Source organism: Pleurodeles waltl, chromosome 11 (genome assembly GCF_031143425.1).
Source record: "Pleurodeles waltl isolate 20211129_DDA chromosome 11, aPleWal1.hap1.20221129, whole genome shotgun sequence".
Lineage (NCBI taxonomy): Eukaryota > Metazoa > Chordata > Amphibia > Caudata > Salamandridae > Pleurodeles > Pleurodeles waltl.
This window is the reverse complement of record NC_090450.1, coordinates 504,234,121-504,259,719: the sequence shown is the minus strand read 5'-3', so window position 1 is coordinate 504,259,719 and position 25,599 is coordinate 504,234,121. Positions and strand designations below refer to the sequence as shown.

Here is a 25,599-nt window from a genome sequence, read left to right as displayed (position 1 = left end):
TTATACACATAAGCTATCCCCGCCAAATTGGTGTATTTTTCTCCAACATCCTGGGAATTCAAAAGGTATCCAAGGTTTGTGGATTCCCCTGCAATGGACTGAGAAATTAGTCAAAATACAGTCACTTTTTTTTTTTTTGTGCAAAAATTCAAAAAAGTGCTGCAGAAGAAAGCATCTATTTTTTAACCTGCAAATGGCATCAGCAGAGGGTTTGTGGTGCTAAAGTCACCATCTTCCCAGTTTTCAGGAACAGGCAGACTAGAATCAGAAAAACACATTTTTTAACACAGCTTTGGCTTTTTACTGGGACCTACCCCATTTTTCCTATTGTTTGTGTTTTCAACCTCCTTCCAGTTAGTAACAGAAATGGGTGTGAAACCATTGGTGGATCCTGGACAACTCTACATTTCAGAAAAGTAGTCAAAATTCTGAATTCAGCAAGGGGTCATTTGTGTAGATCCTTCAAAGTTTTCCTATAGAAAGTAACAGTTGTAATAAAAAATATTGAAATTGAGTTAGAGAAACAGCCATTTCTGTCTGTAACGTTTTGTAAGTTGGCAGATTTTTAAAAGCTATACTGTTACATCTGCTTGACTCTACTGGTTGCAGTGGTATATAGGGCTTATAAGTTCTCCAGAGAACCCAAGTTACCCAGTGCCAATAACTGAGTTGCACCTTGCAATGGTTTTCATTGTGTACCAGGCATACAGAAATTCATTTGGTTAAATATTTAGAGTGAAAAATAGTTATCAAGGAAACCTATGTATTTCCATAATGGGCACACGATATGGAGTTTAGAAGCAGTGGTTATTTGCACATCTCTGAATTTGGAGGTACCTGTACTACCATGTGAATTAGAGGGCATTTCTCAAAATGACTTCTTTCTTACACACTGTCTTACATTTGGAAGGTGCAAATGCAAAGAAAGACAATTGGTAATGATAGTTTTTTTGCTACTGTGTTCCCATAGTCTCCTGATAAAAATTGTAGCTCACTTGTGTAGGTAACCATAGTGCCTGCTACAGGAATCGCCCCAAAACGCAAGATGGACACATCATGTTTTTCCACAAACAAATGTATTTTTTGTAAAGTGCCTAGCTGTGGTTTCGGGGCTCTAGCTCAGGCAGAATGGAGGGAAACCTTGCAAACCTGTACATTTTTGAAAGCTAGACACTTAGGGGAATCAGGACGGGGGTGACTTGTGGGGCTGTCACCAGGTTCTGTCTCGCAGAATCCTTTGCAAACCTCAAAATGTGTCTCAAAAAATGATTCCTCACTTGTGTGGGTGCCCAAAGCAGAGTCACCCTCAAAACGTGTTTAGAAAAACTGCACTTATGAACACACTTCAGTGCCCCCTCATTCGCTACACGTTTTTGGCCCTTCTCTGTCGCGGGCACTTGGCCCACCCACACACTAGTGAGGTATCACTTTTATCAGAAGACCAAGGGGGACGCTGGCTGGTAGGACATTTTTGCCAGCTCAGTGATCTCAGACAGAAGTGTGAGGAAAATATGATTTTCTAGCTAAATTGAAGGTTTGCAGGAGATTCTGGGTAATCGACCATTGGGGAATCTGCACACGGCACACCTCCCTGGACTTCCCTGGTTGTCTAGTTTTCAGAAATGTCTTGGTTTGTTAGGTTTTCCTAGATAGCCACTGAGCCCGGGACCGAAAACGTAGGTTCCCTACTTGCAAAAAGAGGTCATTTTATGATAGATAATATTGATATCTCCACAACATGCTTTGGGCCCTTCCCTGTTGCGGGCACTTGGCCCACCCACACAGGTGAGGTAGCATTGTGAAAAAAACGCCCTTAGGTTTTGTTAAAAAGACCCCTCACCCACCAACCTAGTTGGAGGCATGCTTCACCACTGGTGTCCCACCCGAGATATGTAGCGTGTCAGGGGTGTGCTTCGATGCCTCATTACAGCTGAGCAATGTTTTTCAAGATAACACACACATACTGATTGGATGTGGCACAAGGGTGAGTGATGGGTAAATATATAACATTTTATTAACAAGAATTACACAAAAATGAAAAGTCTGTTAATAATTGGTAGGTCAATGACTCACAACTCGTGAGCTGTAAAGCCGGGACAAGGCACCAACCGCTTCACAGGCCATTCACACTCCTTTCATACGTGACACACACAAATCATTCATATCGCCAGCTGCGGGCCCAGCAGATTACAACATTCACATCAAGAGACAATGTATACCCTGACGGAAAAAGACTGAAAAGTCAATTATTACTGCACAACCATTTGTTTATCAAGTAGACACACACACACTGGTTGGATTTGGCAAGAGGGTGAGTGATGGTTCAATAGATCAAATTATACTAACAAGAGATTTCACAAAAATTAAATGCTCTGGTAATAATTGATAGGTCAAAAAACGGAACCAATGACTCACAGCTTGTGAGCTGTAAAGCCACGACAAGGCAACAACTGGTTTACAGGCCATTCACACTGCTTTCATATATGGTACACACAAGATCATTCGCAACGCCAGCCATGAGCCCAGCACATTAGAACATTCACGACAAGAGACAATGTAGAGACAATGTACACCCTGGCAAAGATGACATAAAAGACAATTATTACTCCACAACCATATATTTATCAAGTACACACACACATACTGGTTGGATTTGGCATGAAGGTGACTGATGGTTCAATAGATCAACTTTTATTAACAAGACAGTTCACAAAAATGAAATGCATTGTTAATAATTAAAAGGTCAAAAACCTGAACCAATGACTCACAGCTTGTGAGATGTAAAGCAGCGTGAAGGCACCGACCTCTTTACAGTCCATTAATACTACTTTCATACATGACACACACAAGACCATTCATGCCACCAGCCATGGACCCAGCACATTACAACACTCACATTAACAGACAGTGCCATTCAAGGGCCCATCACTTTCATATGCTCACATGTCTGACACAGCAATCACACCGGCTGATGGAGTGTGTAGACTGGCATTTGGTTAGCAGTGTGTATAGAGACCAGCAAAAAGTCACTACTCACACACCGCCAGCCAAGCACCAGCTCACACACACCGCCAGCCAAGCGCCAGGCCACACACACCGCCAGTCAAGCGCCAGTTCACACACACCGCCAGTCAAGTGCCACACACACAGCCAGCCAAGTGCCGGCTCACTCACACCACCATCCAAATACCAGCCCACGCACACCGCCAGCCAAGCGCCAGTTAATGCACACCCCCAGCCAAGCGCCAGTCCATGGACATCACCATCACATTTTTTTTAACAAAGAAAACACCAACAAATTGTAAGTAAATACAAAACTAAAGACATCACACTAATGCCAACCGTGAAACTGAACATAAAATATCAAATGGCACAGACCAGGCAGTGCTCACTGGTACTCCCCAATTTTTTTTTGAGTGTGATACATTCGAAAACAAGTGGGCACAACACAGTTCAGGTTTAGAAGGACAATCAGGGCAGTGCATATGACTCTTCTTCTGCATAACACTTCGCATACAGACTCTACATATGTAACAGGGGTTGTTTTTTTGGCGTGGGAGGAATGTGATCAGCAAAGGGATGATCTTTTAATCTAGCCACATCCTCCACCACTCCGACACTAGGAACACTTGCCTGTTCCAGTACAACAAGCCTGCTTATTACAGGTTCCTGAAACTGAACAAGTCATCTTTGACAATGGAGAACAATCCTTGAACGCAGCATGAAAGGTTGGTAATGGAAGAGATGGATAGCCAACGTCTTATAACAAATATAAGCCTTATGAACAGCAGTGTAAGGTTCCAACCTCTGATCTACTCTATCTACACCACCCATGTGCTCATTGTAGTCTAAAATGCACAAACATTTTTGCGCTTTTCAGCAACCTGACCCCATACAGTCACAATTGAAGTACTTTCATCATGGATGGTAGCATGTAGACATCCTTCCTGTCTGCAAATTTCATAGCTAGCAGTTGAACATTACGCAAGGCACTGCACTGTCCCCTCTCAATATTTTTATACACAAGCTCCTTTGTAGTTAGTGCTGACTGTGCCACAAGCCACAGTGTCCACTTTGAACAATTTCACCCCAGTGTAGAAGTTATAGAGGTACAAATGGTAAACTTTGTTAAAAAGTCCTCTTCCAAGTTCCCACACAATTTTCTCTCAAACTCCAAAAGTGGATGAACAACCAGGGAGGGCAGTAGTGGAATCTCTACCAGTGTGGACCCAGAAATTATAGACAATCCTATATTACTCTCAGACAGCATATACATCTTAATCCCACTGCTATTTCTTTCCCTGGAAAATAGATCTCTAAAAATTGATCTGCAAAGTGATCAAGGACAGGCCAAATCTTAACAAGGTGGTCACAATCAGGGTGATCTTGTGGCAACGCTATAACATAATCAACAAAATGCAGCATCCAAAGCAGAAGCAAATACCGACCATGACTCATGATTTCCGGAAATATGGCTGTTGCCGTCAAGGAACTGGTAGACCCATATGAAGACAGCAGCAACCCCTTTATGAAGCCATCAAAAAAGTTAAACCCAAGAACCTCTTCAACACTTCCAGACTTGTTGGAGTTCACCGGGTAGCTTTAGAGCAGGGCCTAAGTCTGGCACTGTTGTCCCTCAAATACTTTTCAGCAGCATACAAATTAGTCTGCTCAACAATCTCACCCAAAAATACATCGTCCATAAACAACTCAAATACATTTATTGGAAAAAAGTTTTCAGGCTGCAATCCAGATGCCTCTTACTGCACTATCAGCACATCAGGGTCCTCTGCAAAACAGGCTCTTCATCCACACTGAGAGTGGCTTCATCATCAGATGATTCCTCTCAGACAGATAATTCACTGCCAAAATCTTGCACTTCCTCCTCTGCCTCAGATGCAGAGTCAATCTCATAATCATGGTCAGAGGAAGATTAAAAAAGCATACCAACAACCTGCTGAACAATAATCCTGCAGCTAGCCATGATCCTTGCTAATAAGAGTAACTTAGCAAAAGTCAACCACAAATACTGTGCAAAATAAGTAATCAAGTGTGGCTTTATCACAAAGAACTATGTGCTCAAAAATGATACCTCTGTCTTGCCAGAGACAGCTAGACTCATCAGCACCTACTCTCCACAGACACAGCAAGCACCAACAATATCCCACTAAAGTAGAAAAACAAAGTAACAGTACACATAAGAAAACATAGTGCACAAATCCAAGGATAATTTCACACACAATAAAACATAAGCTAAATATGCTACTATTATTGCACTATTTACAAAAACTCATTCATGCATTGCATCGGTACTCATTGAAGTAAACAGTACAAATTGTTTTTCTTACCAAACACAAGCTCCTATGCAAACTGCAGAGCTACCACTGCCGAAACCACAAGCAGGAGTCACAGTAAAGGAATCAAAAACTTTGCATTAGAATAAAAAGGAGAAATAAACATTACGATCACAAATGCACATAATGTGGCAGTGCACACAGATCAAGCTGAGGGGCAGATGGGCTTAAAAATATGGCAAAAAAATTCACCCTCTAAAGTGGAGCGACCCTTGCCCAAGGGGCCGCGCCCCTCAACAATAGCAGCAACATAGTGAATAAAACATCCCTGGTGTCTGGTGGTTTCTACCCACCTAGGGGGTAGATGGGGCTAAAAAAAGAAGCAGATCAGCCCCGAGGGGGACAGAAATGGCCAAAATATCTACATCCTAAAAGTGTAGTGGATCCTTTTAAATTTTAATGGGAATCAGGAGGTAGCTTGACCTTCTGGCTTGCAGGCCTGTGCCCCCATCACCTAATGACTTTTAACTTACTTAGCTTGCTCTGTTTTAGCGTTATTATTTAATTATTTTTTCCAAGATGGCTGCTATATTTATAGTTAGGAAGATGTTTTGATTTCAGGTTATCAGTGCCACTCTGTGAAGTCACTATCAGCATCAAAGACAAGTGATACATGTATGTATTCACATCATGTACTTTCCCACTTATGTGTGACAGTAACATAATGTACTTTTCAGGGAATTGTTTACATAATTGCTGTCACAAGCATGCCTTCTTGTCCATAGTTTGGGAACATACCTGCGTCAGGGGTCCTACAAGATCTGTATAAATACATCTCACACAGACAAGGTTATCAGAGGGATTCCTACCAGATGCCAGCAATGCACGTCACCTTGATGCAGACTCAGCCTTCATGTCCTCACAGAGTCTGATCTAGAGACCTCATTTCAAGGTAACAAGGGTTGGGGGGGCTTTTCTCATGGACATGGTACCGGCAGATTAGGTTTATCACACCTAGCTCTCTTTACGTTAGAGATTAGGTTCATCATGCTAGAATATGAGGGCCTATTTCACATCAATTTCACATCTCAAGATGGTGGGGGGTTTTATATCCATGACTCTCGTTTTTACAATTCTGTTTCTTGCATTGTTCATTATCCTAATCATTGCAGCCCATGCAATTTACAGAAGAATGCAGTCTTGTTAATAAAACCTATGGAAAACTTTACTGCATCTCCTTCACTGTCTGTGTGTGACTGAAACGTGTTGCTCATGTGAGAACAGGTTATTCTCAATTTAAACACGACTACCCTGAGATGTTGCACTCTTGAGTCCATGCGTAAAGGATGCCATAAATCACCGTAGTAATAAACAGAGGGATGGGGAGGAATATTGGTCCAGTGTACAGCCTCCCTAGAGATATGCAAATAAAGAAAAATACACTGTTCCAGCTAGAAAGAGAGAAGGATATGTAAGAGGGGTCCTATTTTTTAGGAGCAAAAAAACTCACACACCCATATGGGTGTCATGTGTCATCATCGGAGTTGCTCCTCGTCAGACTGGCGCTGCAATATCTGATGGGCACCACCCCAAATGGGGGGGCTCTTTGCCGGAGTTCTTATCTGAGATGATGCCACGACCCTAGGTGTGTGTGTAAAGGAAGGAGATCAAAAAGAAGGGAGTCTAAAATTGACTCTCTGAACCTGAAAAGAGTGATCTATTTATTAGTCCAAATGAAGGTCAGAGGCCAAGATTAAAACTAATCGCGAGAGTGAAACAGAGATAATGGTCAATCACTCTCTGACAAGAGGGTGGGGAATTTCCACGCCATCCCTCATAAGGGTCTACATGTTTCGCGTCTCTTAGAGGCCCAAACGGGTCCAGTGAAGCTTCTTCAGGACCAGATTGACTAAATGTATCTCCTATTTGTAATTTAAGACAAACACAGATAAAGTAAGGGTAGTGATATTAGCACATATCCACATAATGACATATTCTTCAACATGGGAATAGGGAAAGGTGGTGTCAGACCGGTGGTAGGGCACAGTGAGGGTGTCAGCACATGATCAAAAAACGGTGTATAGACATCAAAGAAAGTGAGCTTACCGTCCCCATTAGGGAGCGCGCTACATGGGACCACACGGACCAATGGTCAGGTACACAACTCCTTTGGAGTTGGAGAGTAAAAAGATTGAGAATAATGATACAACAGGCAGTTAGTATAACAGAAAAACACGTCTGGGTTAAACGTGAAACACTGTTCATAGACATAATTCAAATATGAATGGTAATGTAACAATAATCTCTAATTAGAGGAGGCATCTTGAACATAACAATAGCAGAATCTACAGTATGGTAATGTAGACCTTCAAGCAGTAACAGTACAAACGACAAGTGAGTGAGAATAGGTTGTACTCGCTCAGTCGAAGTCAGCATCAAAGTCTAATATATTAAGTCTGTTTAAAATGACAAACATAGGTGAACGTTAGCATTGAGAAAGCATCTCATGAGCGAGAGTAAGTTTTAATCACCCAGCCAGAGGCAGCATTAAAATTGTAAGGCTGCCAAAATCACAGAGGTGGTGAAAGATAGTTAACAAGGGCACAAAAAACCCCACATAAACACGAGGCAAAGCGGGGGACCCTCGTAATGGGGGTCAAGTTCTGACCGGGAAGCGCAAGTTCTGCTCTAAGTAGCGGTGCAGAAGAAATGCTTCATAGAGTCTTAAAAACAGCAAGAGCAGACAGCGCCAAATGAGACTTACTAATTACGGGTACTCCTGACAGCGGGAATCCTACCCGGGTCCGTGTCTCCCAAATGTGTGGAGAGATGCGGAGGAGCCCGGTAAAAAAGTCGTCTAACACGGAAGTCATCGCCCGTGATACCCGGAAGTGCTGTAGTCACGTGGTCCACTTGGAGATGTACTAGAAAGAGAAGACGGACTCCGTATTAAGAGTCCACCAGAATAAACACAAAGAAGGGACTCTAAAGTAGTGGAGAGTCTGGAGCAATAATCTAATTCTCTAAGGGGAAAGATAAGAATGATAAATGGAGAAACTCCATAGGAAACAGGTGGGATGGCACACATGGCAAAAGGTAGTAGAAATAATATAAACACCTCAAAATATGGCGTGCAACATAGGAAAGAAAGGTCAGTCCTGTATGTAAAGTAAGAGAAAACATCAAAAGGCATAAATCATAGAATTTTTTTTTTAAATCCCGTTCTGGATAGCCCAAAAACGAATCTGCTGGAAGCTGTGTTTCCCCATACAGGACCACAGGAAAAATAGAATTCTCACAATTTGAGGTGGCTCCCTCAGTGGATGACTGCAGCACATGGGATACAGTCTTCGCTGTGATTTATACTACCACACATGGTACCCCGATATTTGCCAATTTACTGGAATTGTTAAAACAAATTCAGAATGAGCACGGGGCTCCTCCAGCCCTAGATCTGGGGATGAGACTGATGCGTAACTTTGATGCAGTCTCCTCAATAATACTGAATAAGATTAAAGAGGAAACAGTAGCGTTGGATATACACCAGCGGCTCCAAGAGATTCCAAATTTGGAACAGGAAACACAGCTACCAAAAATAATTTCTGATACCTATGCCGGTATAGGACGGGATAGTTTGGGAGACAAGCCGAAAAAGCCTGAAATACAGAGTACCACCCATAAGTAAGGTACCAAACAAGCAAAGGTGGGTGCTAAAAAGCGCTGGAATAAACAAGACCAAATTAAAGACAGACTGAGTCAGAGAGCGGACTCTCCACGCCCAGAGAACTCCGAAAGGAGATATAGGGGGTCATTCTGACCCTGGCGGTCTTGGACCGCCAGGGCAAAAATGACGGAAGCACCGCCAACAGACTGGCGGTGCTTCAATGCCCATTCTGACCGTGGCAGTAAAGCCGCGGTTGCACTGCCGGGGCCGGCGGTTTCCCGCCGGTTTCCCCCCGGTGGTGATAATCCTCCAGGGCAGCGCTGCCCTGGGGATTATGACCCCCTTACCGCCAGCCTGTTTCTGGTGGTTTACACCGCCAGGAAGAGGCTGGCGGTAAGGGGTGTCCTGGGGGCCCCTGCACTGCCCATGCCGCTGGCATGGGCAGTGCAGGGGCCCCCTAACAGGGCCCGGCCTGCTTTTCATTGTCTGCATGGCCGCAACACCGCCGGCTCCTGTGTTGCGGCCTCATTCCCGCTGGGCCGGCGGGCGCTAACATGGTTAGCGCCCGCCGGCCCAGCGGGAATGTTGGAATGGGGGCTGCGGTATTGCGGCTACCACCGCCTGCCAGGGTTGGAATCACCCCCATAATCTCAGAAATAGAAAAAATATAAAAGCTCCTGACAGATATACTAATACTAATACTATACTAACTCTCTCGTTACTTTCAGGATGCAGTGGATAGACATAGTGAGATAATGGGCTGGTCAGAGCAACGTCCTGACTACGTGAAACAGAAGAAAGACTCACTGTGGTCTTCAGAAAAATAAAGAAGATAAGTCCGCACAACTAAAGCCACAGTGGGCTGTGACACTGCTGGACAGCGCGGCAGAAGTCACAATATGTTGCCAGAGTCTGAAAGATCTGGATGTGACAGCAACTTGCAACTTTATTACAGTCGAGACTGCGACGGGCGCATTCTCCCACCTAACAGGGTTTATGATTTAAACATTCAAATTGAGGGAGACATAGAGCGCACTATTAGTGTGATATTCTGGGATGAACTTAGTTGTGATATGCTACTGACCGAAAGGGACTGGCCACCTGAGCATGTCCCATGTAAGCTCCCACATGGGGAAGATGTAATTTTGCCTTCTTTCTCTGATCTTGTTCCAGAGAAGGTAAAACAAGCCTACGCTGTCAACTGGGCTTTAGAACAGGCACCTGCACTATACCGCAACCATTTAGGGTGGGATAAGGATTCTCCTTATCATACAATACCAATTAGGTCTACGCCTCAGCCACAATATCCTGTTAAACACAAACTAAAGATCCAGTGAGGGAGATCCTCACTCAGCTCGAGTACCAGGGAATAATTGAGCCCTGTGTCTCTACAGTGAATAACCCGTTATTCTCTGTTGCAAAACCCAACCATTCATACAGAATAGTCTTAGATTACAGACAACAGTAACACACACATACGCAATACAAAATGTACACAACACTAATTAAGAACATAGGCCCATAGTTATACTTTTTTAGCACTGCATTTGTGTAATTTTTTGCACAAAAGTGGCGCAAACTTACAAAATACAATTATATTTTGTAAGTTTTGCTGCTTTTGTGTCAGAAAATGATGCAAATGCAGTGCTAAAAGAGTATAAATGTCGGCCATAGTGTGTAAAAAATATAAAACAACCTTGGATATCTCCAATGTTTTTTCTGCCAAAATTTAGCATATGAAAGTCGGGATCTGAGTGCATTCTCAGTTGGCTCAAAAAAACACTTCTGTCATTTGCTCCAAGTTTACAAGAAAAGCCCAGGGCTGTTCTCAGCCCGTGTAACAACAATATTGCATGATATTGATCCCGAGGCGTTGTCTTATGTGGATGACATCTATCTCACAGATGACAACCTCAACATTCATCTTGCCAGGGTCGATCAGATCGTTCTGGGATTTGCAGCCCTTGGTTAAAAATTTTATTTTAGAAAAACTAAAATAGCCGTTCTCAGTGTATTGTTCCTGGGATACGAGCTATCAAACAAGGGCAAGAGCCTGGCCCCGCAATTTTTAGAAAAATGTGCCCAACTCAAGCCACCAAATACTATCAGGAAACTACAGTCTTTACTTGGTTTCTTCAATTTTGGCAGAACTTACATTCCTGATTATGCACAACATATCAAACCACTTTATGAATTAATACACCCAGATTTTTCTAGCAGACACTGGACAGTTGAACACACACGCATCCTTGGAGGATTGCAACAGGACATGCTAGAAGCATAACTCTTACACACCTGTGACAACAAAACAAATTTGGTCATCAGAATAATTGCTGGTGCCATTGGGTTCACTTATGTCACCTTTAACGACGGTGTTCATAGCATATAAATCACATTTATATTCCAATGCAGAACAACGCTTTTCACCCAAAGAAAACATTCTGACTGCAGTACAGCTAGCTGTCATCAAGGAGAGGCCACTTGCCTAAGGCAAACGCATTATTGCTGTTACCCCGGTGCCAGTCTTAGGGGCGGTCACCAAAGCTAGTGTTCCTAATGCTGAAGCATTACATCCACAATGGATTCAATGGGCCACCTCCCTGCCTGCCACCGATGTTGATTACAACTTTGATCCAAAACTTCAAACACAAGAATTTCTCCTATACGAACAGGAGTTTTCTGAACCTCTACACATCTTGCCGCTTGACAGATATCACACTATCATTTACACTGACGGTGCAGAAAAACCAGCTGTAGGTACTAAACATCAGTACTCAGCCACTTGCGCAGCCTTGAGCAGTGTGATGAAGGATGGTATTTTCCACCCTCACAATACCTACTCGCAGACCCTGGGAGACTGCACAGCTCAGCTGGCTGAACTCAAAGCCCTTATTCTAGCGCTAGAAAATACGGATCCAGGTCAACTCACGTTGATCGTCTGTGGTTCGTACCACTTTGTCCAGTCCTACAATGATTATGTTAATCATTGGCGACTGAATGGGTTCAGAGACTCAAAAGGGAACACGGTTTCTGTTACTGCAGTAACTCGTTCCCAGACGAGAATGGATATTGACATTTTGGCTGCTGTGAAATCTTCAGCTGATGGCAAGCCTCTCCCAAAAGCATACCCTACAAAATACTCTTAGCACATCAGTGCACAGAATGTTGCTATTGCAACACTTCCTGGGGTTGGAGATCGGGTGATCCCCAACCAAGACCAGAGATTAGATCTAATAAAAGCAGCTCATGAGGGTGTCGCCTCTTCATAAGCTGGTGTTGCGGCCACAGTAACACTCTTACAGACACCCTTCTTGTGGCTAGGGCTATACAAACAGACCATGCAATATGTCCTCTGTTGTGACATCTGTCAGCAGATAAAGGGCTCAAACATCAGACGCACTCCGCAGACATCCCTCTTAGTGTCCAGTAGGCCACTACATTGTGTGTACCCAGACCACTGTGGTCCTCTACAACCTAATGGTGCATACAAATACATCTTAGTTGCTACAGATTCTTGTTCTATTTTCCTGTGGGTATGGCCATAGCGGTCATCAGACGCTCGAACTGTTATAAAAGATTTGCTGATCTTTATCTGTACATATGCAGTTGCAGCATTCCATTCAGACCAGGGCCCTGCCTTTGCATCTGAGGCATTCAGCCCACCTGAGAGACCTACACTGGCTCCCCGTCAACAAAAGAATCACGTTCAAACTCCTCACCCACACTCACAAGGCACTGCACAACACCGGACCAGGATACCGCAACAGACGTCTCTCCTTCTGCACCCCGACTGCTTCGCTCTGCCAACTTGCCCTGACCACCATCCCACGCATCCACAAAACGACCGGTGGTGGCAGATCGTTCTCCCATCTCGCCGCTAAGAAGTGGAACACTCTTCCCACCCTCCTGCGACAGACACAGGACCTACTTATCTTCAGGATACACCTCAAGACATGGCTTTTCGAGCAGTAGCAGCCCCCACTCCCATCAGCGCCTTCAGACTCTCACAAGTGAGTAGTGCGCTTTACAAATGCTCTGATTGATTGATTGATTGGTTGATTAATTGACATACCTCTTCAAAGAAGAAACAACAACACTTCTGACTACAACAGCATGTACAACAATGCTACTAATGCCTCCTCGAGTATGGGATGGGGGAAAATGAGCTTTTGCTGATTCCTGTTACAACTTCAACTACAACACCTGTCCAAGATGTGGCTGTCTTCTACTCCAACTCAACACAAACAGACAACATCGTCTACTATGAGCCTCCATGTGAAGTGGATCCATCCACCAGTAATGCACCGGCTCCTGTTTTTGCAGAGACTGCTTCTGGTTATTTCATCGACCTTCATGACTTTTCTTCGACTTAATCCGCACCTGCAACTGAAATTGTTTCAAAAACACGTAAGCAGTACATATGGCTTAAAAATAACTATTTATTTATCCATGGAATTACCTGTGGATATTTCTGACATTGCTGGCTTTCTGTTATGGATTGGTTTCGTGACTGCTTTCTTTCTCCTCATTAATGGTCATTATCTTCCTGAATGCTGTTCTGTCGAGCCATTGGATGAAGTCCTAACTCCATATCTTTCCTCACATAAGGTTCGAAGAGACTTGTCCCTTGTGAATATTTCAGCTGTACCAATTCCTGATGGGATTGTATGGGATAAAGTTCCATTTGATATATACAGGCCTACTGAGGTCATTCAAATACCATATGTTTTCAAAATTTCAATGACTGATGTAATATCACCTGGTGTTGTTTCTGATGACTGGGATGTTCAAACAGTTGATTCCTTGCTAGCTGAATTGCAGGATTACACTGTATTTGAAAGTAAAGATGTGTATACTAACACAAAGAATTATAGGGGAATGTTCTGTTATAATAACTGGGGACATTTCTACCTGCACGATCAACTAGACAGATCAGTATTTAATTACACACAGTGGGAACACTGTTCAACTCTGACTGTGGGGATCCCAAAGTAATATTCAGATAAATTCACATACTTTTCTGGGCATGACATTAAGAATGCAGAATCATACGATTTCAAGTTACCACCTTCTAAAATTAGGAAGATTTTGCTAACAAACACAAAATTGATTTATTCAGATTCCTTTGTTTCCCGACTTGCAGTTGAAGGATACAAATACTAGAAGAACACTAGTTCTTAGTAAAGAGTGTATGGGGATCACAAGAATGGCAAATTGAGGGTAGGGAAGCTTTATTTAGAGCATGCCTTATTCCTGTTCAAATTATCTTTCTGAATGACACAATACCACAGACATCCTATCTAGGGTTAGCAAAAATGAAGGAAATGAATGCGGCTTGTATCCCCACACTGGCAAAACTCACCAATTGTCAGTCCTTCCTAAATATCAGCGAGGAAGAATTAGATGCAAAGGTTCAGGCTGGTACCTATAATTCTTCACTTTCCAGTCCCAGCTGTTGGTTATTGTGGCCAATAGGCACAAATGAGTGTCAGGCGTGTTTTGTTAATTCCTCAGGGGGTTTCAAGATTAGCCGGCAAGACCCTCGCTTTGTCTCAGGTCACCATTTGGGTATAGTTACTACCTACAGTGTGGGTAAACAATGCCAACAATGGTTGCAGACTAATACCTCAGCAGCGGTTAAAGAACATCTTAATACTCTATCTGAAGATATAGACTTGCAGGACTTCTTGGTAGGTCAAAGAGAGCCAGGGTCTAAAAGATTAATCTATGCCATATACAATGAGATCTGGAAGCTTTCTCAAAAGGAAGCAGCTGCACGTTTAAGGCAGATAGATTAGGACAGGTTGTAAAAGGCTTTACCTGTTGTCCATAATGGCATGAACACTCTTTCCAACAGGATATACTCCCTTAGTAATTTAGTGTCATCTAGATTAGACATTATTCAGAATGACATGTCCTTTCTACACCATGGACAAAGTCAACTGTGTTCCATCATGCAGTTAAATTGGACACCACAGATTCAGAAAAATGGCCATGTTGCATGGAAATACATTAATAGTAGTGACCTGTTTGCTGCTTTTAATTTGTCCAGGGAACAACAGGCAATGGCTAAAACCGAAGCAAGTTTTGCCATGCTTCATACAGAGAAATTAGAAAAGTTGCCTTTCCCAGTTGCAGAAAGTCCATCAATGGTATGGCTAGTACATGGCATTATAAATATGCCCATTTTAACTTTTTGTTTTCCGAAATGCTTGAAACATCTTGCTGTGGGCAGATACGAGCAGCTAGGCGATATCTATACTAAAGAAGAGTGGGAGTTGCCCTTTGAATATAAATATCTGAATGGCGAAACAGAGGTCTTTCTCAGCTGAAGCAAATGTGAGACTACTGTCAGTCATTCAATGATTTGCACACATGTGTCCCTTCATGGCCTTTGCAATGCGGGGGTCTCAAACTTGGCCTGTTTTCTGAAGGGTACTCCCGCCCCTTCGATTCGTCCAGCATTTCATATATTTCGAATGGAAGTTATGTGGTCTTGAACGAACAAAGCTGTCGCAGAATGAGGCCAGGAATTGCCTATGCAATTTCAGTCTATAAGATTGTAACATGTTGTGGACATGTTTTATTCCCCCCACACAAGAGATAAGAGTAGCAGAAATGTGGCCTCACATTGATACTACTAATGTAAATGATGACAAGCTGAGCAGACTAAAGGCGTACTGTTCCAGAAACAAGTTGCGTTGACATTGGCTAAAGAGACGTATGCTCTCCAGATAGCAAGATCATCAGCCGAGATAAAATCCCTATTAAATACCAACTTCCCCAAGCACTTTCTAGAGCTCGTATCCAGAATATTCAGCGCTTTAAGCACTACAAGGATTGTGCACTTCTTTAAGGTTGTGGGGTCTGGATTCGTGTCCATCTTCCAGACTGTCTTCAGAGCCATTCCTTCAGCCATCCATTCACTCTTTTCAAGTGTGTTTGGCAGCTTTACTGTGACTTTGGTATTGATCTGCAGAATACTGCGACTGTTGTTCCTGATACGCAGTGGTTGTGCCTTTCCAGCTAAGCGAGTGATGGAGCTACTACCACCAGGCCAGCTGTGCCATGATCGTATGGTACAGCTCTTTGGTGCTCCATTGCTGGAAGAATTGAAGCATGGTTGGTCATTGTCATTCCGACCAGTCTTGTGGTGTGTGCAACCGGTTTTTCATTGTATCTGGTGAGTCTTCAAACATTTACCTTCGGTGTGCCTTGCTGTTCCGCCAGTGCCTTCTGTTGACCAAGAACTGCTGATATTCCCGATGAGGGTTCATTCACGGTCGTGTCTCATGAGACTGAGGCTGATTCGCGAGGCCACTTACAAGCTGCCCTTGTTGGACTATCTGGCTCCTTTAGGCACTTTGGATGGTGCTGCCCTTGTGGGTGATCCTTCGCCTGAGGCTGCTGCGCACTACTGCTCTGTGGATCTGTCTGTCAGTCTCGTCATCGATCTGACGATGTGGTTTCTTTCCTCAATGCCCTTCCTTCTGATGGCTTTGAAGACATTCTTAAAGATCATGACTACTGTTAAATAAATGTGACCATTGACTTATTCTAAAGTTTCAAAGTTTGCTGATATTGCCTTTAACTTTCGCCTGCTGTGCCTGTCATGGTCGACATTCTGTCTCTTTGCATGTTTTAGCTATTCTTAACAAGTTTTTAATTAGATTTTCATTACATTTTAATATGATTTTAGCTTGTTTTAGTCCAGAGCACTTTAGCTTGGGCTCATTTACCTTCTCCGGCGTCATCATTATGGTGTCATACTTGTTCCGGCAATTGGGGGATGGGGGGGTGTAGTGGTTCCTATTTAATTTTAATGGGAATCAGGAGATAGCTTAGCCTTCTGGCTTGCAGGCATGTGTCCCCATCACCTAGTGACATTTAACCTACTTAGCTTTCTCTGTTTTAGCGTTATTATTTAATTATTTCTTCCAAGATGGCTGCTTTGTTTATAGTTAGGAAGATGTTTTGATTTCACGTTATCAGTGCCACTCTGTGTAGGCATCACCATCAGCATCAAAGACAAGGGATATACATAGGTATTCACATCATGTACTTTCCCACTTACATGTGACAGTAACATAATGTACTTTTCAGGAAATTGTTTATATAATTGCTGCCCCAAGTGTGACTTCTTATCCATTGTTTGGGAACATACCTGCGTCAGGGGTCCTACAAGATCTGTATAAATAGATCTCACACAGATAAGGTTATCAGAGGGATTCCTACCAGATGCCAGCAACGCTATCTATGCTACACGTTGCCTTAATGCAGACTCAGCCTTCGTGTCCCCACAGAGTTTGATGTAGATTTCTCATTCCAAGGTAACATGGGTTGGGGGGCTCTTCTCATGGACATGGTACTGGCAGATTAGGTTTATCACACCTAGCTCTCTTTAGGTTAGAGATTAGGTTCATCATGCTAGAGTATTAGGGCCTATTTCACATCTCAAGATGATGGGGGTCTTAATATTCATGACTCTTGTTTTTACAATTCTGTTTCTTACATTGTTCATTATCCTAATCATTGCAGTCCATGCAATTTACAGTAGATTGCAGTCTTGTTAATAAAACCTATAGAAAACTTTACTGTAACTCCTTCATTGCCTGTGTGCGACTGAGACTTGTTGCTCATGTGAGAAAAGGGTAATCTCCATGTAACCATGACTCCCCTGAGATGTCGCACTCTTGAGTCCATGCGTAAAGGCTGCCATAAATCACCTTATACTGTTTGGGTTATTGGTGAGGTACTGCTTGTGAGCCGGGAGGGTTGGGCTGACAGTTGCAACTTGTTGTAGGATTGGCCTAGTTGCCTACAAACAGAAGTACGGTCATCCCTAAACCAACAGACTTGCCTAGAGCAAGAGTCCAACTACGACAAAAGGAGCGGACGTTGCCCAGGTGGCCGCTTCCCAAAATTGCCAAAATATAAAATCCTTTGTGAGGCAGAAGGGCCTAAACCAAAGAGGGCGATCTGCCCCCACGGGGGACAAATAAGAGCACAGTAATTGCCCTCTAAACGGAGCGATCCTTGCCCACGTGGCCGCTCTCCACAACAACTGCAGCAATATAGTGAATAAAACATCCCTGGTGTCTAGTGGTTTCTGACCCCCTTGGGGTCAGATGGGCCCCAAAAAAGGCCGATCTTCTCCCAAGGGAAAAACAAATGACCAAAATATGTGCACCCTAAAGGGAGCAACCCTTGCCCAAGCGGCTGCTCCCCAGAATTGCCAAAATATAAAATCCCTGGTGTCTAGTGGCTTCTGCCCCCCACTTGGGGGACCATGGGCCTAAAAAAAGAGGCCAATCTGCCCTAAAAGGCGAAGAAATGGCCAAAATAATTGCTCCCTAAAGGGAGCAACCCTTACCCAATGGGTCCCTCCCCAAAATGACCAAAATGTGTAATTTCCTGGTGTGTAGTGGCTTCTGCTCCCAAGCGGACAGAAACGGGTAAAATATGTACCCCACAAGGGCCACTCCCCAGACATGAAAACACACACACAAAAATCCCCAGTGGTATTCCTGCTGCACAATCGCAGCCCCATGCGCAATCGTGCAGCAGGAATACATTTAAAAGAGAGACGGGGAGAAAGGAAAAGCTCTTTCCTTTCCTGCCGGTGCCTCTTTGAAACCCCCTCTCCACCTCGGAGAACAAAATTTACCTGTTTCTCTTCCCGGCGCTGAAAGCAAATGGCTTCCAGCACTGTCTGCCTACTCTGATGATGCCAGCACTTGGGGTGTGAGCTGAAGTCATTAGATCGCCTCTTGGTTTCAGGTATGACCGCAGCACCTTGGGGGGCGTCCGCTGTCATCCCTGGTGTGGGGTGTAGGGGGTGTCCCACGGAGAGGAACGCCAGCAGTTCCCCCATGGGTGGACCCATGGTTGGTGGCGTCTGACGCACATGCCCACCGCAGCGCACACAACGGATAACTGATCCAGTGGTTACGGCAATAGAGTCACTGGAGCTGCTTATAAGATACAAGGGGTGTAAATTACGATCATGGAAACAACAGGAATTCCAAAATAAGGAAGCTGCACGTAGTTAGGATTATACACGTACCTGTCCCACCTGGAAATAACGATGCTCGGAACACATTTCCAAAAGCCCAGTTCTTAAAATGAATGCAGCACTGAGCAAAACAAAACACCACTTGAAGAATTCATGTGCATCCCCTATCCTGCGGGGGGGGGGTTTGTGTGTGTGTGCACGCCTCTGTCTTTGTGTGTGTGTGTGTGTTGTATGTGTGTGTACTTGTACTGTATGGGTGTGTGTCTGTGCTGAGGTACACCACCTAGCAGGTGCAAATCAGCAAAGTTCAAAGTTGACAGTGACAATATAAACAAGAAGCATCATCAGACTGGAGTGGCAATATAGACACAGCCTTTAAACAAACATGCACAGTTTATCATGCAAAATGTAAAGTGTATACACAACTTACTATGAGATTATTTTTTTACAGGGTTTTGTTATTCAGAGGTCAGAACTGTAAAATACTCAGTGGTGTATTTTGCAATCATGTCTTTGCGTTAAAGCTCTTTAACAGGCATTGTTGTATGACTTTGAGAGCTATGAGCAAAGACACCAGATATGCCATACACATTGTTAGACTTGGCATCCTTGGAGTGGTCTCCCCTAACTTTTTGCCTCTGTTTCCCAGTTTGTTTATGAGTGCTGGACTCTGTTTTTGCTGTTTTTGTTACTCTGGGTACTCTACCACTGCTATCCAGTGCTAAAGTGCAAGTTCTGCTATGTAAAATGTATGTGTAATTGGATTTCCATGATTGGCATATTTGATTTACTAGTAAGTCCCTAGTGCAGTGCACTAGAGGTGCCCAGGGCCTGTAAATCAAATGCTATTAGTGGGCCTGCAGCACTGGTTGTGCCACCCACATGCGTAGCCCTATATTCATTTGTCAGACCTGCCACTGCAGTGTCTGTGTGTGCAGTTTTAAACTGCCAGTTCGACTTGCCAAGTGTACCCACTTGCCAGGCCTAAACCTTCCCTTTTCTTACATGTAAGACACCCCTAAGGTAGGTCCTAGGTAGCCCCATGGGCAGGGTGCAGTGTATGTTTAAGGTAGGACATATACTAATGTGTTTATATGTCCTGACAGTGAAATACTGCCAAATTTGTTTTTCACTGTTGCAAGACCTGTCTCTCTCATAGGTTAATATGGGGCTGCCTTTGAATATGACCAAAGTGTAGATTCCCTTTGGGAGCAGATGGACATCTGGAGTTTGGAGTCTCTGAACTCACAATTTAAAAATGCATCTTTTAGTAAAGTTGGTTTTGAGATTGTGTGTTTGAAAATGCCACTTTTAGAAAGTAGGCTTTTTCTTGCTTAAACCATTCTATGACTCTGCCTGTTTGTGGATTCCCTGTCTGGGTTAGTTTGACAGTTGGGCTGTTTGCACCTCTCTCTAGACAGTGACACAAAAGGGATCTGGGGTGTAGCCTGCATATCCTGATGAGCCATCTATGCTAGGAGGGAGGGGAGGAGTGGTCACTCACCCCTGAAAGGGCTGGGCCTGCCCTCACGCAATGCAGTCTCCAACCCCCTGGTGTGTGTCTGGGGCCTGGCCTGGGCAAGGCAGAATCTTACAATCAAGAGAGACTTTCCTTTGAAGTAGGCCTACTTCAAATGGGTATAAGAAGAGCACCCAAACCCCTGAAAATTAGATCACTTCTGGAAATAGAGAGAAACCTCTGCCAAGGAGAAGTGCTGCCTTGCCTGTGACTGTGCTTTGTGGAGCTATCCTGCAGTTGCTGCCTCTGCCTGTGAAAGGGGACAAAAACTGGACTTTGTTGTGCATTCCTGCTTGTGAAGAAATCTCCAAGGGCTTGTCCTAAGCTTGCCTCCTGTTGTTGAAGTCTCAGGGCCCTTGAAGACTTTCCCTGCCAGCACCTGGACTCTCTGCTGAGACTCCTGTCCTGCCAAATGGTTCCCTATCCAGTTCCTGGGACCTTGAAAGGTGAGGCTGGCAGCCCAAGACTGAAAATCCACGCACAGACTGCCGTGCGGGTAAATTTTCGACACCCCTTACGAGACGTGGCTGAGAAACGACGCTCCACCGGCTTTGTGGCTGAAATCTACGCTCCACTTGCATCCCGGCTGGAAGATCGACGCAACATGGTCGGATAAACGATGCGCCACACCTGCTAATGGAGGCTGATAATGATGCAAACCCCACACAATGTGGTTTTGTGATACCGTGCAACCAGATTTTCGACCAAACATTGCTGGGTGCAGAAAAACCATGCAAAGCCCGCCCGGACCCAAGGGTGCCTGTCTGGATCGATGCATCGCTCTCCTGCGGAGAGGAAAAATGACGCACGTCAGCCCGACCGGAGGAGGAACGACGCAAGGTCTTGCTTGTGAGTGAGATATTGATGCATCGCTGGCCTTTTCTGACGCACACTCGCCCCTGCAGTGTTATTTTGACGCAACCCAGGTACTTTTTCATGCTAACAGCGTTCTCAGGATTTAAAACTCTTGTTCTTTAAAAAATCATAACTTGACTTGTGTATGTTGGATTTTCATCATTTTGGTCTTGTTTTGTTTAGATAAATACTTTCTATTTTTCTAAACCTGTGTTGTGTCATTCTGTAGTGTTTTCACTGAGTTACTGTGTGTGTTGGTACAAATACTTTGCTCATTGTTTCTGAAGTGAAGCCTGCCTGCTCATGCCAAGCTACCAAGGGGGTGAGCGGGGGTTAGCTGAGGGTGATTCTTTGCTTGGACAGGGGGTATAGCCTCTCTGCCAACCAAAGACCCAATTTCTAACACACATATTCCATGTTTCCTATTCCAATTTAAAAACAACTCTTTTCCATTTTTTGCCATTGCTTCCATAGGCTTCAAAGAGTAGATCGCTGTAAGAAACTGGGTTGTTGGTGGAGAAGGGAGGAAGCCCCACTCCAGCAACAATCCTTGTCCGAGTGAACCACAAAAGTCACTACATTTAACTGTGCTTAATTCTCTGATAACTTGGCACAAAAACAGCCTCTGCGAGGCTTCGAATTGTTCGGCATTGGTTCCGATGAAGCTTTCAGCTGTGCAGCGGGGTATTGGCGACCGCAATATCCAGAAGCGATGCTCAATGCATGCCCATAAGGCAAGTGCCATCAGTTGTGACAGACTGACACTAAACAAAGTTGATCGTCATCTAAATCATTATCAAAATGTTTGTCAGTATCAGTACAAATGAAAAGTGAAGAAGATGATTGTGCAATATCAATGTTTACTTCAGAAAAATGCACACATGTTAGACTGGCAGCATGTGAAGAATAATACCAGTTAATGAAAATTCGCCATGACAAAACACCAAAGTCATTCAAATATTGTCCAAATATTACACTGAAAATAAACGGATGTTCCATACCTTTCATCATCAACAGTGGTGCGTCAATAAATATTGTGCCTGAGGAGTAATATAATGAACTATCTCTATTGCCATGACTGACCTAATTGAAAACTAAGGTGTGTATGTGGGCTACATTGACACCCTTGAAAAGGTAAAGGTTAATTTGTAGCAACTATGAAACAGAAGAAAACATAAATGCAAGCACCCATCCACGTTCTTCAAGATATGGAGTCAAGTGCCTGTTCATTCGGTTTCAGCACGGCTGCTGAAACGGCACTGATCTCAGTTATCTACAACATGAATGCTCATAATGAGATAGTACGTCAGTTCCCTTTGTTGTTTTATGGGTTAAGAAAACTTAAGACTATGAAAGTACAATTGCATATTAATGAAGCAGTCCGTCCTGTCACTCAAAGACACATACAAATTGTATTTTATTTATTAGAAGCTGTTCAAAAGAAATTGAGTCATTACTGAAGCATGATATATTTCAACGTTCTACTGGTCTGACGCCATGGGTTTCTCCCATTGTGGTAGTGCCCAAAAAGGACAGTGAAGGAGCTGTTCGCATATGCGTGGATATGTGTCAAGCGAACAAGGCAATTGAAAGAGAACCACATCCAGGCCCACACATTGCTGATATGATAACACAATTGAATGGTGCAAACGTCTTTTTTCAACATGATCTAAATTAAGGATATCATTGGTTGGAACTTGAGGAGAATTGCAGGTACATTACAACCTTTTCTACACATATTGATCTGTTTCGATACAAAAGACTCGGTTTCAGTGTGTCATCAGCTGCAAAGATTTTTCAAGATATTATTAAACATATCATGCAGCCTACCATGAATGCTTTGAACTATAGCAATGATATTTTTTTTTTCAGAGCTACACAAAAGGAGCACGATAAAGCTCTCAGACAAGTGTGCTGTTAACTTGTTGATGCCAGTTTAACGCTAAATGCTGAGAAATGTGAATTCAATAAGACAAAGATGTTTCCATGTTACACTCATTCTTTGGACTGGCCAGTTACTGTTCCTGTTACATATTAGCTTTTGCTACTGTGAGTGCTCCATTTAGAGAGCTGACGAAAAAGAATGTGTCATTTCAATGATCACATGAATGCGAGCAAAGTTTTAAGAGAATCAAACAAGCTATTGGAAATGCAACTGGAGTGGCATATTCTGCTCCCAAGTTACATACAGAAGTTGTTGTTCATGCTAGCCCCGTCAGGTTAGGCACAATCCTTGCACAGCACAACGGACACCAAAATGCTCAAAGACATGTTGTACCATATGCAAGCAAGAGTTTGTCCGAGACTGAACGTGCTTATTCATAGCCTGAAAAATAGTCTAGCAGTAGTGTGGGCTTGTAAACATTTCCATGTGTTCCTGTATGGAAGGCCTTTTAGACTTGTGACAGATCATCAAGCATTGCTGACCATCTTTTGCAATCCAAATGCCAAGATGCCTCCACCCAGTGAAAATTGGTGTCTAAAATTACAATAGTACAACTACGAAATTGTACATCACCCAGAGAAAGATCAAACCCTGCCAACTACTTCCCCAAAGTGACTGTACATAGTCAAGGTAACCCTTCTAGCACAGCTGAAGCCTACATAAGTTTCATTGTGAAATCAAGCACACCTGCTGCCATTTCTTTGGAATAAATTGTCACTGCCATGATTCAAGAAAGTGACATTTTAAAACTGAAAGACATTACCCATCAGTCATGGAACCAGCATACTCAACCTCTTACCAGTGACAGTGAATAATTGAAGTTTAGAAATGTCAAAGATGAACTGTTTGTGACACAAAAAGGCATTATCCTAAGAGTTTAGGAATTGCCATTCCGGAGAGTCTGCAACAACAAATAATTGAAGTGGCCCATGAAGGACATTGTGCAATTGTTGCCACGAAACAAGCTCTCCGAGATAGAGTTTGGTTTCATCATCTTGATGAAAGATTTGAAGAAGAATTAAAAGCCTGTCATCTGAGCAACTGCCTGTAATCACAAATCACTAAACATCCCCTAAACATGTCAGAGTTGTCAAAGCATGCATGGGAAAGAATTGCTGTTGACTTTTTCGGTCCACTTGAAAACAGACATTACCTGATGATGATTATGGATGAATAATCACATTTTCCATTATTAGAAGACTTCTTATCCATCACTAAGAAAGGGTCATAGAGAGATTAGATGGCATATTTGTGAAATGTGGCATTCCTGCGATTTTAAAATTTGACAATGGCCCACCCTTCAATAGTCGAGAATTCAGAGACTTTCTCAATCTGCTGAATGTAAAGCATCAGAAGAGCACACCTCTTTGCCCACAGGCTTGTCTTGTTGAACATTTCATGAGTGCATTAAAGAAAGCTGTTCAGCATGCTGCATTACAAAAGCTCAACCCCAAGACTGTCTTGAATTCTACTGTACAAGCTTAGGCCCTGATTTATACTTTTTCACGCACAACTGCGTTAGCTCAGTTTTGCGTGAAAAAGTATAGCGCCGGCTAGCGCCATTCCTGAATGCCGGCCAGGCACCATATCCATGGAATGGTGCTAGCCGGCCCTAATGTTCTGTTAGCGCCTTTGTAAAGGACTCTAACAGGGTGTGGGAGGCCGAAGGGTAACTGGAGCTTGTGTGCCGAATTATGGCGCTACACTGTTTAGAGGCAATAAAAGTGCCCCTAAGCAGGGTAGCGCCAACTTACCGCCGCGGCAGCGGATATCCGTTCACCATATTATGACACACACACACCAATCTGACAGAATACAGCCACACAAATCTGCCAGGTGAAAGGTTAGTGATAAACTGGTGGTATCAAAACCCACACCATTACGCCAACACAACAATGCCCACCACATTATGACCCACGAATCACCATGGTGGACATTCAATGGCGGTAAACCATTGGCGGTACATACCGCCGCACACAACATTGGACAATTCAAACAACACACACCTGACACCCATACACACACCACACCCACACCACTATACCACACACACCCACAGTACCCACAACCGCTTTACCAATACAAATTATTGCCACCAGACAGACACCAAGACCACTGAGACAACTAGACACACACACCACTCACACCCATACACCACTCACGCACTCCATATCACACACCCCAAAATATTACCCAACACACCCTCACCAACACACCTCACATAACACCCATGGCACCACAAACACATCCCCGCTTCACAGAGGAGTTCAGGGTCATAGTGGAGGAAAATGTCAGGGTAGAGCCAGA

General features: G+C 43.6%; 1 protein-coding gene across 1 annotated transcript in view; it reads left to right on the top strand.

The window, feature by feature from the left end:
* The window catches only part of LOC138265818 (ubiquitin carboxyl-terminal hydrolase 12A-like), a 735,388-nt gene that overhangs the window by 694,444 nt on the left and 15,345 nt on the right, over positions 1-25,599 (top strand). The window lies entirely within an intron of this gene.